Source organism: Equus asinus, chromosome 20 (assembly GCF_041296235.1).
Source record: "Equus asinus isolate D_3611 breed Donkey chromosome 20, EquAss-T2T_v2, whole genome shotgun sequence".
NCBI classification, from domain to species: domain Eukaryota; kingdom Metazoa; phylum Chordata; class Mammalia; order Perissodactyla; family Equidae; genus Equus; species Equus asinus.
In genome coordinates, this window is record NC_091809.1 from 24,587,492 (window position 1) to 24,600,672 (window position 13,181).

The following is a 13,181-nucleotide window of genomic DNA, read 5'->3' on the forward strand; positions in this document are numbered from 1 at the left end:
GAGAACCGAGTCTTGGGAGAAAAAGGGAAGCTTTACTTTGCCAGGCAGAGGGAGAAAAGCAAGGGCTAGTGCCCCAAAAGTTGCTTGCTCCTAGTTAAGAAATGGGTAGTAGTTTTTATTTAGGGTTTTAGGTGGGGAGGGGGGCGTGGACTTCTTGGTCAGCATTTTCCCATCAGCCTGTGTCTGGAGCTGCTCTCTGTGGAAGAGATAGAGGATTTCTCAGATGAGTCATTGGCTGTTAATCTCCATGGTGGAAGGTAGACTCTGACGTCAGGAAGCTGAGGAGTTGGGCCTGGGAAGCTTCAGTTTCTTGATATTCTTTGGACATTAGTTTCTCTGTAAAAGAACTTCAAGGTCCTGGGATTAGCTACAACATCAGTGGGAGCCCAGGTTGAGGCCATCTGGGCTTTAACAATTGGTAACTTCTATTTTGCTGTAAAGCTCAGGGAGTTAGAGGTTAAAGAAACAAACGTTTACATATAAGTGTAATGAAAGACCCTGGGAACTAGGAATGCAGGTTTTTAGTTTTAATCCCATACATGCCAGGTTCACTATAGGCGAACGAATACCAGGCCTGATATTAACTAAGAGCCAGTAACAGATCCTTGACGAAATAAAGGGAGAAATCAAAAAATATTTGGAGACAAACGAGAATGAAAACACACCATACCAACTCTTATGGGATGCAGCAAAACCTGTCCTGAGAGGGAAATTGATAGCAATACAGGTCCATGTTAACAAACAAGAAAAAGCTCAAATAAACAATCTTAAGCTACTCCTAAGAGAATTAGAAAAGGAAGAACAAACAAAGCTCAAACTCAGCAGGAGAGAAGTAATAAAAATTAGAGCAGAAATAAATGAAATTGAAACAAAAAAGACTGTAAAAAGGATCAATGAAACAAGAAGCTGCTTCTTTGACAGGATAAACAAAATTGACAAACCCTTAGCTAGACTCACTAAGAAAAAAAGAGAAGTCTCAAATAAATAAAATTAGAAATGAAAGAGTAGAAATTACAACAGACACCACAGAAATACAAAAGATTATAAGAGAATATTATGAAAAACTATATGCCAACAAACTGGACAATCTAGAAGAAATGGATAAATTCCTAGACTCTTACAATCTCCCAAAACTGAATTGAGAAGAAATAGAGAATCTGAATAGACCAATCACAAGGAAAGAGATTGAAACAGTAATCAAAAACCTCCCCAAAAATAAAAGCCCAGGACAAGACAGTTTCTTGGGAGAATTATACCAAATATTCAAAGACAATTTATTACCTATCCTTCTCAAACTATTCCAAAAAATTGAGGAAGATAGATGTGTTCCTAAGACATTCTAAGAGGCTAACATCACTGTGATCCCAAAACCAGATGAGAACAACACTATGAAGGAAAATTACAGGCCAATATCTCTGATGAACACATATGCAAAAATCCTCAACAAAATATTGGCAAACCGAATACAGCAATACATTAAAAAGATCATACAGGGGCGGGCCCGGTGGTTCACCGGTTCAGATCCTGGGTGTGGACATGGCACCACTTGGCACACCATGCTGTGGTAGGCGTCCCACGTATAAAGTAGAGGAAGATGGGCATGGATGTTAGCTCAGGGCCGGTCTTCCTCAGCAAAAAGAGGAGGATTGGCAGTCGCTGGTTCAGGGCTAATCTTCCTAAAAAAAAAAATCATACACCATGATCAAGTGAGATTCATATCAGGCACACAGGGGTAGTTCAACATCCACAAATCAGTCAATGTGGTACACCATATCAACAAAAAGAGGAACAAAAACCACATGATCTCCAAAGATGCAGAGAAAGCATTTGACAAGATCCAACATCCGTTCATGATAAAAACTCTTAATAAAATGGGGATAGAAGGAAAATACCTCAACATAACAAAGGTTACATATGAGAAACCCACTGCCAACATCATGCTCAATGGGGAAAAACTGAAAGCTATCCTGCTGAGAACAGGAACAAGACAAGGGTGCCCACTCCCACCAGTCTTATTCAACATAGTACTGGAGGTTTTGGCTAGAGAAATTAAGCAGGAAAAAGAAATAAAAGGAATCCAAATAGGCACTGAAGAAGTGAAGCTCTCACTCTTTACAGACAACAGGATTACATATATAGAAAACCCTAAAGAATCCATCAGAAAACTATTAGAAATAATCAACAACTACAGCAAAGTTGCAAGATACAAAGTCAATGTACAAAAATCAGTGGCATTTCTATACTCTAAAAATGAATCAACAGAGCAAGAACTCAAGCATACAACCCCATTTGCAATCGCAGCAAAAGAATAAAATATTTTAATAAATTTAACCAAGGAGGTGAAAGACCTATACAAGGAAAACTCTAAGACATTACTGAAAGAAATCGAGAATGACATAAAGAAATGGAAAGATATTCCATGTACATGGATTGGAAGAATAAACATAGCTAAAATAGCATACTACCTAAAGCAATCTACAGATTCAATGCAATCCCAATCAGAATCCCAATGACATTCTTCACAGCAATAGAACAAAGAATCTTAAAATTCGTATGGGACAACAAAGACCTTGAATAGCCAAAGCAATCCTGAGAAACAAGAACAAAGCTAGTGGCATCGGAATCCCTAACATCAAAATATACTACAAAGCTACAGTAATCGAAACAGCATGGTACTGGTACAAAAACAGGCACACAGACCAAAAGAACAAAATTGAAAGCCCAGAAATAAAACCACACGTATACAGACAACTAATCTTCAACAAAGGAGCGAAGAGCATATAATGGAGAAATGAAATCGTCTTCAGTAAGTGATACTGTGAAAACTGGACAACCACATGCAAAAGAATGAAAGTAGATCACTCTCTTTCTCCATACACAAAAATAGACTGAAAATGGATCAAAGGTGACTCGAAGGTAAGACCGGAAACCATAAAACTTCTGGAAGAAAATATAGGCAGTACACTCTTTGACATCAGACTTAAAAGGATCTTTACAAATACGATGTCTACCAAGACAAGGGAAACGAAAGAAAAAATAAACAAGTGGGACTTCCTCAGACTAAAGAGCTTCTGGAAGGCAAAGGAAACCAAGATCAAAATGAAAAACCAACCCACCAAGTGGGAAGAAATATTTGCAGATCATATATCCAATAAGGAGTTAATCTCCATCATATATAAAGAACTCACCCAACTGAACTACAAAAAAATAAACAACCCAATCAAAAAGTGGGCAGAGGATATGAACAGACATTTTTCCAAAGAAGATTACAAATGGCCAATAGGTACATGAAAAGATGCTCAAAATCACTAATCATCAGGGAAATGCAAATCAAAACTATACTTAGATATCATCTTACACCCATTAGAATGGCTGTAATCACCAAGACAAAAAGTAGTAAAAGTTGGAGAGGTTGTGGAGAAAGGGAACCCTCATACACTGCTGGTGGGAATGCAAACTGGTGCAGCCACTGTGGAAAACAGTACCGAGATTTCTCAAAAAACTAAAAATAGAAATATCATATGACCCAGCTATCCCACTACTGGGTATTTATCCAAAGAACTCGAAATCAACAATACAAAGAGACTTATGCACCCCTATGTCCACTGCAGCATTACTCACAATAGCCAAGTTGTGGAAGCAACCCAAGTGCCCAATGACTAGTGATTGGATAAAGAAGATGTGGTGTATATATAATGGAATACTACTCACCTGTAAAAAAGACATAATCTTCCCTTTTACAACCACAAGGATGGATCTTGAGGGCATCATGTTAGGTGAAATAAGCCAGACAGAGAAAGACAAACACCATATGATTTCACTCATATGTGGAATGCAAACAAACTTACAGACAAAGAGAACAATTTAGTGGTTACCAGGGGTCAGGTGGGGGTGGGTGGGCACAAAGGGGTGCAGGGGCACATTTATATGGTGTTTGACAAACATTAATGCACAACTGAAATTTCACAATGTTATAAACTATTTAGACCACAATAAAAAATTTGTTTAAAGAAAAAATCCTGACTTCCCAAGCTGTTAGCTCCGCTGGGAAGTTGGAACCTGTAGCCCCAACTGGGCGCAAGGTCTCTTCTCAGTCTAACCACATGGTATGAGATGTGTTCATTCAATACTCAGGTGTACGTTTTACACTGGAGGGAAATTTATTTTAGATCATTTTTTGAATGTATCCTGAGAGAAATTTGAAATATAAAAGTCTATAATATGCCTAAAGTAATTCAATTCCTATTTGGACTGATAGAACAAAAAAAACAAGAAAAGGTCATGTAAATGTGGGATGTACTGGAAAGTATTCATATGCTTAAGAGATTGGAATGCAAAACTCTTCATGCATTATTTTTTTTTTTTAAGATTGGCACCTGAGCTAACATCTGTTGCCAATCTTTTTTTCTTCTTCTTCTTCTCCCCAAAGGCCCCCAGTACATAGCTGTATACTCTAGTTGTGAGTGTCTCTGGTTGTCTGGTTGTGCTATGTGGGGCACCACGTCAGCATGGCCTGATGAGCGGTGCCATGTCTGCGCCCAGGATCTGAAACAGCAAAACCCTGGGCCACCGAAGCGGAGCCTGCGAACTTAACCACTTGGCCACTGGCAGGCCCCCTCTTAATGCATTTATCCACTTATTTGAACAAGTTTTTTTTTTCTTGAGAAAAAATATACATACAATAGAGCACTTTACTGTCTACAACTCACTGGTCTTCAGTATATTCACAGATACCGTGCAATCATCACCGCAGTCAATTTCAGGACATTTCCATCACCTAAAAAGAAACCCCTATACCCTGAACCTCTCACTGCCCTGTCTTCCCACCTAGCTCCTCCAAGTGCCAGCCCTAGACAGCCACTAATCTACTTTCTGTGTCTATAAATTTCTGTATTTTCTGAGTTTTGCATGAATGAAATTGTATAATATGTGGTCTTTGTGTTTGACTTCATTCACTTGGTATAATTTTTTCATGGAATTCCATGTTGTAGCATGTATCCATACTTCATTCGTTTTGTTAAAAATTGAGATACAATTGACAAGGAACATGATATTCATTTCAGGTGTACCACAATACGTCTAGTTAACATCCACCACCACAGAGTTATAATTTTTTTTACTTGTGTTGAGAACTTTTAAGATCTGCTCTCTTAGCAACTTTTAAACATACAATTCAGTAGTATTAACTAGAGTCACTATGCAGCACATTATATCTCCATGACGTTTATTTTATAACACAGAGTGTGTACCTTTTGATTACCTTCTATATTGACTCCGTAACAGTTACATCTTATCCATGTTTAAGTGTATAGTTCATAGTGTGAAGTACACTGACATTGAAACCAATCTCCAGAACGCTTCATCCTGCAAAACTGCAACTCTCTGTGTATCAAACAACAATGCCCACTTGTCCCTGACCCCCAGGCCCTGACAACCACTGTCCTGATGTCTCTATGAAGTTGACTACTCTAGATACCTCCTATCAATGGAGTTGTACAGTTTTTGTCCTTTTTTGACTGCCTCGTTTCACTTAGCATCATGTCCACAAGGTTCACGCATGTTGTAACAAGTGTCAGAATTTCATGTCTTTTTAAAGCTGAATAATATTCAGTCGCATGTGTGTACCACACTTGGTTGATCCATTCGTCTCTTGATGAACACTTGGGTTGCTTCCACTTTTTGGCTACTGTGAATAATGCTCCTATGAACACAGGTGTGCATATATCTGTTTGACTTCATGTTTTGAATTCTTCTGGGTATCTACTCAAAAATGGAATTGCTAGATCATATTGTAACACTTGCTGTAATATTTGAAAAAATGCCATACTGTTTTTCACAGTGGCATCATGGTTTGCATTCCCACCAGGGGTTCCCATGGGTGTTTTCACTGTCCTAATGGTGTGCTTTGAAGCAAAAAAGTGATTAATTTTGATGGAGTTAAATTATCTATATGTTTTTATTTTTGGTGTTATAACTCGTAATTCTTTGCCAAATCCAAGGTCATATTTACGTCTTTGTTTTTTCTAAGAGTATTTTGTTTTACCTTTGGTTTTGGTCTTTGATCCATTTGGGTAAAATTATTGTGTGTGGGGTAACATAAGGTCCAACTTCATTCTTCTGCATGTCGCTATCTAGTTGTACAGCACCAATTTTGAGAAGAATATTCCTTCCTCATTCTTGGTACCTTTTTCAAAAATCAGTTGACCATAGGTGAATGGGTTTATATCTGGAATCTCAATGAAATCCATTGATCTGTGTCTGTCCTTGTGTCACTATCATATTACCTGGATTACCTTGCTGAGTAGTCAGATTTCAAATAAGGAAATGTTAGTCTTATTCCTTTGTCTTACTTTTGCAAGATTGATTTAGTGATTCTGATTTGCTTGTAATTCCGTATAATTTATGAAAAGCTTGCCAATTTCTGTAAAGAAGTCAACTGAGATTCTGACAGGGATTATGTTGAAAATCTAGATCATTCTAGGAAGTACTGTCATCTCAACAGCGTTAAATCAAAGGATCCATGAACATGGGCTATTTTCCCGTTTATTTATTTATCTTTAGGGTTCACTTTTTTTTTTTTTTTTTGCTTCTATTGGTTAGGGAGTAATAAAGAACAAGAGAAAAGATGTCATCACTCCAAGATCTTTGCTCATTTTATTAAAGATCTGCAATGTCTGAATATCCAGTCCCCTCCCAACCTCACCCAATTCCTTTTAATTTCCAAAAATGCAAATCACATGTTTGGCAATAAAAATAGTTTAATGGTTATTATTACTAGAAATTAGTTTCAGGGAAAATATGACTAGAGGAGGATGTTTCTACACATACCCTCAGAGTGATTGCAGTTCTGTAACTGGTACCTCTTTGCATGTGTGTACATTCAGTAATGACTTTCCAATAGCAGTAGTGCATAGGTTGTAAATTTAAAATATATAAAAGTGTATAATCATTTATCTCACACTATGTGGTTATCAAATATGCATTTTTTGATACAGCTCCCTTTTTTTTCATTTTACCTGTGACCTCCTTCACCCATTTATGCCACCCTCCACCCCATGCCTCTGGCAACCACCACTCTCTTATCTGTATCCATGAGCTTGGTGTTTTTGTTTGTTTGTTTTAGATTCCACACATAAGAGAGATCATACAATTATTGTCTTTAACTATCTGACATATTTCACTTAGTGTAATGCCATCAAGATCCATCCACATTGTCACAAATGGAAAGATTTCACTCTTGTTTATGGCTGAATCATTTCCATTGTACATTTATGCCACAATTTCTTTACCCATTTATTTATTGGTGGACAGAGGTCATTTCCGTATCTTGGCTATTGTAGATAATGGTGCAATGAATATGGGGTGCATACGTCCTTTTTACTTAGCATTTTTCCTTTCTTTGGATAAATCCACAGAAGTTGGGGGGCCAGCCCCGTGGCTGAATGGTTAGGTTCACGCACTCCACTTCGGTGGCCCAGGGTTTTGCTGGTTTGGATCCTGGGTGCAGACCTAGCACTACTATCAGGCCACGCTGAGATGGCGTCCCACATAGCAAAACCAGAAGGACCTACAACTAGAATATACAACTATGTACTGGGGGGCTTTAAGGAGAAGAGGAAGGAAAAAAAAAGAATATTGGCAATAGATGTTAGCTCAGGTGCCACTCTTTAGATAAAAAATCCACAGAAGTGGAATTGCTGAATCATATGGTAGGTCTATTTTAATTTTTTGAAGAACTTGCATACTGTTTCCATAGTCACTGCACCAATTTACAGTCCCATCAACAGTAGACAAGAGTTCCTTTTCTTCACATCCTTACCAACATTTGTTATTTCACACTTGTAGATCTTCACGAATTTTTTAATGGTGTTTTGCAGTTTTTGGAGTATTTTCTACACCTTTTATTAAATTTATTCCTATTTTATTCCTTTTGATGCTACTATAAGTAGATTTCTTTTGTTAATTTCATTGTCAGATTGTTCACTACAGTGTATAAAATATAATTTATTTTTATATACTTATCTTGCATCAGAAAAATTTGCTGTACTCGATAATCAGTTCTAATAGATTCTTTAGTGGATTCCTTAGAGTTTTCTAGGTACAAGATGAGTCACATGCAAGTGAAGATAGTTTTACATTTTCCTACCCAGGCTGGATGCTTTTTATTTCCGTTTCTTGCAAAACTATTCTGGCTAAAATATCCAGTACATTGTCAAATAAAAATAGCAAGAGCAGACATTCTTGTTTTGTTCCTCATTTTTGGAGAAAATATCTAGCCTTTCACCTTTAAATATAGTATAGGCTGTGGGTGTCCCTTACTTGCTCATTATCAGCTTCAGGAAATTTCCTTCAAATCCTGGTTTGCTGAGTGTTTCTATCAGGAAAGGATGTTGGATTTTGTCAGGTATTTCTTCTGTGTCTCTTGAGAAATTCAGGTCATTTTTGCTATTCACTCTATTAACATGATGTACTACATTAACGGATTTCGAGAGGTTAACCCAACCCTGCACCCCTGGAATTAATCCCACCTGGTCATGGTGTATAAATCTTTTAGGTTGTTGCTGGATTAGGTACTAATATTTTTTGAGGATTTTTTGGATCCATATCCACGAAAGAAATAGGTCTGCAGGGTTTTCTTGGTGATACTTTCGTCTGATTTTGGAGTCAGGATAACACTGGCTTCACAAATGAGTTTGAAGTGTGTTGATTCTGTTTTGGGGGAGATTTTGTGAAGAATCACTGTTAAACCTTAACTGTATGCTTTGGAGCATTCTGCTGTGAAATCCTCTGGGCCTGGGCTTTGCCTTATAGGTAGCTTTGATTACTAATTCAACCACTTCACTACTTATAGTTCTAATCAGATTTTCTGTTTCTTCTTAAGTCACTTTTGGTAGTTTGTGTATTTCTAGGAATTTGTCTGTTTCATCTAAGTTATCTAATTTGTTTCCATGCAACTGTTCAATGAATTTCTTTATAATTCTTTTTATTTCTATAATCTCAGTAATAATATCCCCTCTCTCATTCTGATTCTCAGAATTTGAGTTGACTCTTTTTCTTTAGGTCAATCTAGCTAAATTGTCTGTTAGCTCTCTATTGTTAATCTCATTGATCTTTTCATAGAACCCACGTTTGGTTTCATTGATTTTCTTTATGGGTTTTCTATTCTCCCTTTTCTTAATTTATGCTCTAATTTTTATTATTTCCTTTTCTCCTTACTTTTGGTTTGGTTTCTCATCATTTTGAATGTGTTAGGTAAAAAGTAAAGTTATTTATTTGAGATCTTTCTTCTTTGCTAGATTATGCAGGTTGCTGTGTGTAGAGAGACCTGCATCTTTGACTTCAGGAGTCTTCCATGCAGCAAAGTTGATTATATATCCATGGAGGTGATGCCTCTGTCACCTCACCAGGAAACGCTCAGACTTGTCTGCTTATAGGTATTACATACGGCATTAGCCCTAAACCTCCAAATTTATTATATATCTTGCAGGACATGTGATTTTAATTGAATAATATATCTTATTATGTGTAATGTATGTATTTAAACAATAATCAGAGAATTGACCTCTTATCAATTGTAGTAATTTCCCAGCTATTTTATATTTAGCTTATCAAATAAACAATGCTCTCATCTCTAATAACAATATCGCTTCTTCCATCTTATTCATCAGATGGAACATTGTGTTTCCTGACATGAAGCTATAGATGAAAGCAACAACAAATACTTGAGGTGAAAAGAAGCATCTTTGATTGTTGTTTGAACTGGTTCTTCCTTTCAGTGGGATGCCTCTCACACAGCAGTCCCTCTCCATGCTCTGCTCTGAAACATCTTCTGTGAGTACTAGGCTGGCCTGGCAGTCACTGTGCCTGAAAGTGACCACAGCATTTTAGCACCGAAAAGTGACTCAGGATACTGTGGCAGCCTCTGCAGATTTCAACTAAAGGCAAGGGCAATCTATTCCATAGTGGGGATTTTAATAAGGCCTGTGGGGAAGAACAAAGTTGTATCTGATTCTAACAGAGTGTCCATCCTAGTTAATGAACCATTATTCCTAATTTCATAATAAGAGGTGAAGTGTGCTCAGTAGCAAAGCTTTGTCTGTGTCATGCAGCCTGGTGATGAATCTGAGCATCCTCCTGTGTAAAGTCACAGCCGTCACTCAGCTCCCCTAAGTCTCAGTTTCCTCTCTTATCAAATAGGATCATACTAGTGCTTCCCCGTTAGAAGTCTGCACAGATGAAAAGGAATGAACCAGCCCACCGATGGTGCTGCGTGCAGTGCCTCACACTTAGTAAGCCTCCCTAAAGTGCCTTTATTATTAGTGTCAGCGTTCCTGTTACTATTCTCACTGTCATTATCATCATCATCTTTATAACGACTTAGAAAGCAGAATTCTCTCAGTGGAATCTACATTTTACACTGCAGATGATGCAATGTTCCTTGACACATAAAGTTGCAACTGGCCTGTAAGATCACTGGGAACTACTGAATTTAATAAACTTATATGGTGACTATTTTGATTTCCTCTATGGGTGCTTATGTTCCCATACTTTGAAATCTTCACTAAATAAATGCTGTGATAATTAGTTTTTGCTAACTCATGCCTTCCCCACTAGATAGAATAATTTGGTTTATCCTTCCTCGCACCACTACCTAGAACACCATGTCATGCATAGTTCAGTCAGAACATGAAGAAAAAATAGTTTTAAAAGTATAAATATTTATCTTGATGTTGTGCCATTCAGAGGTACTTCATTCTTCCCAGCACAAGGAGAATCAATTGCTCTCTTATTTTCATTCAGAACCAAGAGCATGTTGGTTCACAACCATGAGAGTTTGGGTGACATCTGAAACTGGCTCCTGTCCCTGGAGGGCAAGGAGAGACTGAAGAAAGAAGCAGATCACTCCAGATTGGGAGGTGGCAGTTTTAATAAGCGAAGGAACTAATATATGAGGCTTGTCTTGGGTGGTACAAGATGAGCAGATTTATTCACCCACCTGCTAGAATCTTAAAAGTTTATATAGATGCTTTAATGAGGTTCAGTAATGTGTACAGACCAGAGGGTCTCAACAACACATTATTCTCTCCAGGCTGCACCCTTGAAATTGCTCTTAGTTTGGGAACATTGGGTGAAAGGTATATTCCAAGGACAGGGGACTGGCTAAGGAGGCTCCAATTGTCCAAGGTAGGCTGGAGAGTCAACCAGTGGTCACATCCTCTCTGTGACCTCCTCCAACAAAGCAGCTTCTTGAATCTTCGGTAACTCATTCCATTAGGGCCATTTTTCGAAGTCATGGAAAAAAATCTCTCTCTCCATACCTACAAGTAACTCCCTGTACTTCTTAAATGGAGCTCTTCTTTGGCTTAGAAGACCACTTTGTGGGATATTCTTGAGTTCTCATGGGCTTCCCTCAGTGCAGCTGGATACACCAGCGCTCTGAGTATATTCTGGCCCACATGTTTCCTATGATTGAGATAAACAGGAACCATATACTCTTACTAAACAGAACCTTAAGGTATCATGTCTATGGTGCTGACCACAGAGCGCCATGATGTGACCTCAAGACAGAGACAGACTGTCCCTAATGTTACCCATGAGAAGCAGAACAATTTATCAATTCGTCAGTGCAGGAAGCACATCCCCAGTTTCTGTCCAGATGAGGCCACTACTGGAACTGTACAATGCCCACAGGTGCAAATGAAAGTAGGGTTGGGAAGGGCATTGACGAAATGTAATTTTCTCAGCACCATGTTTCTGAGAGTGTGTGAGAGCGGAGCCGGACTTATGCATCTTCCCAAGGTGAGTGCATATCATTAGTATGGCGTGTCCTTTATTTGCAGTATATGAGGAGTTAGGATATAAAATTTAAAAAACAGAGGCATTCCTGACTTAGCAAATCAGAGTGATTTCCAAGAAAACTGCTTCTAGACTGTTATTTTCCAGATAGGTCTTAATGGGAAGACGAAAAACAGATAACAAAATGGAAATATCGTCTCCATCTCTCAATGCTTGATGCTGAATACCCACAGAACTTTTCTTCCTACATTGGATGGTGACTGGATGATGCTACTGCCCAGCAGTGTTCCCCCTTGTATAATGAGCACTGGCTGCAAACTGGGCCCTTCTTTTCTGTTTTCATTGAGATCACTTATGGTTCTTTGGCTCTGCCCCTCAGTGTCCATCTGTCAGATAGCCTCCAGGGATCCTTCTGTCTCTGGGCATGGTGGAGATACTGCTGAAGTTCAGGTGGACTTGGGTGGGGCATTTTGACTCAAATGATATCAAAGATGAGTATTTCCTTAGGAATTGGGAGAGGAAGTTGTCAGAAGTGGTATCTTGGCAGACCTCTATGGAGAGGATGCCTGTCACGGAGTGATTCCAACACTGTCAGAATGAATGTTATTCTCTAGTATCACAGACTCACCAATCAGTGAGATGATTATTTAGATGAAATCAGTTTTCTGATAAGTCTCATTATAGTTGGATTAAATAGTGTAACAACAAGTAAGGGTCATCTGTGTGGGTCATGACCACAGACAGTGATTTCACCACCAGTGAGAGAGAATCCGTGCTTGTATTTTCCATGGGATACAAATATTTTCACGTCAAAAACATTTTCTAAAATTAAGCAGTCTGAATACTCAGAAGTCACTTTTCTTCTGAAATGATGGCTTGTTTTTGTTCCCAATACTCTTGTGCTGAATCTGATTGAACTGTTGGAAGATTGCCCACCTAAAGCATCCCTGATGTGGTAACTGAACTCAATAGGTTTACGTTGGTGATTGTGGAGCCAAAAAGCACAACCAAGGCAGAATAGGTGAAGAAAGGTTTATCAGCTGCACAAGCAATGGAGAACACCAGGGATATCTTCCAAAGCAATGTCTCCTCAAACAAGGGTTTGGGGGGTGTGTGTGGGCAGAAGTCCTTTAATTGTTAGATCATAGTACAATTCATGAATATGCAGTTAAGGAACAAGTGGGAGATAATGGTTTATTGCCTGCCAGTCATGTTCCTTTAAGGCTCACGGGTAGCATGTACACATGCTACTACATACATCACATGATCTAGAATTGACTGCTTGGTCCCTCCCAGAAGAGGAGAATTTAAAATATTAATGAGATTTTAAGAGGCACCATTCACTTTAGTTCACTTAATGGTTTGAGGCAGATAGAACTGGCTTC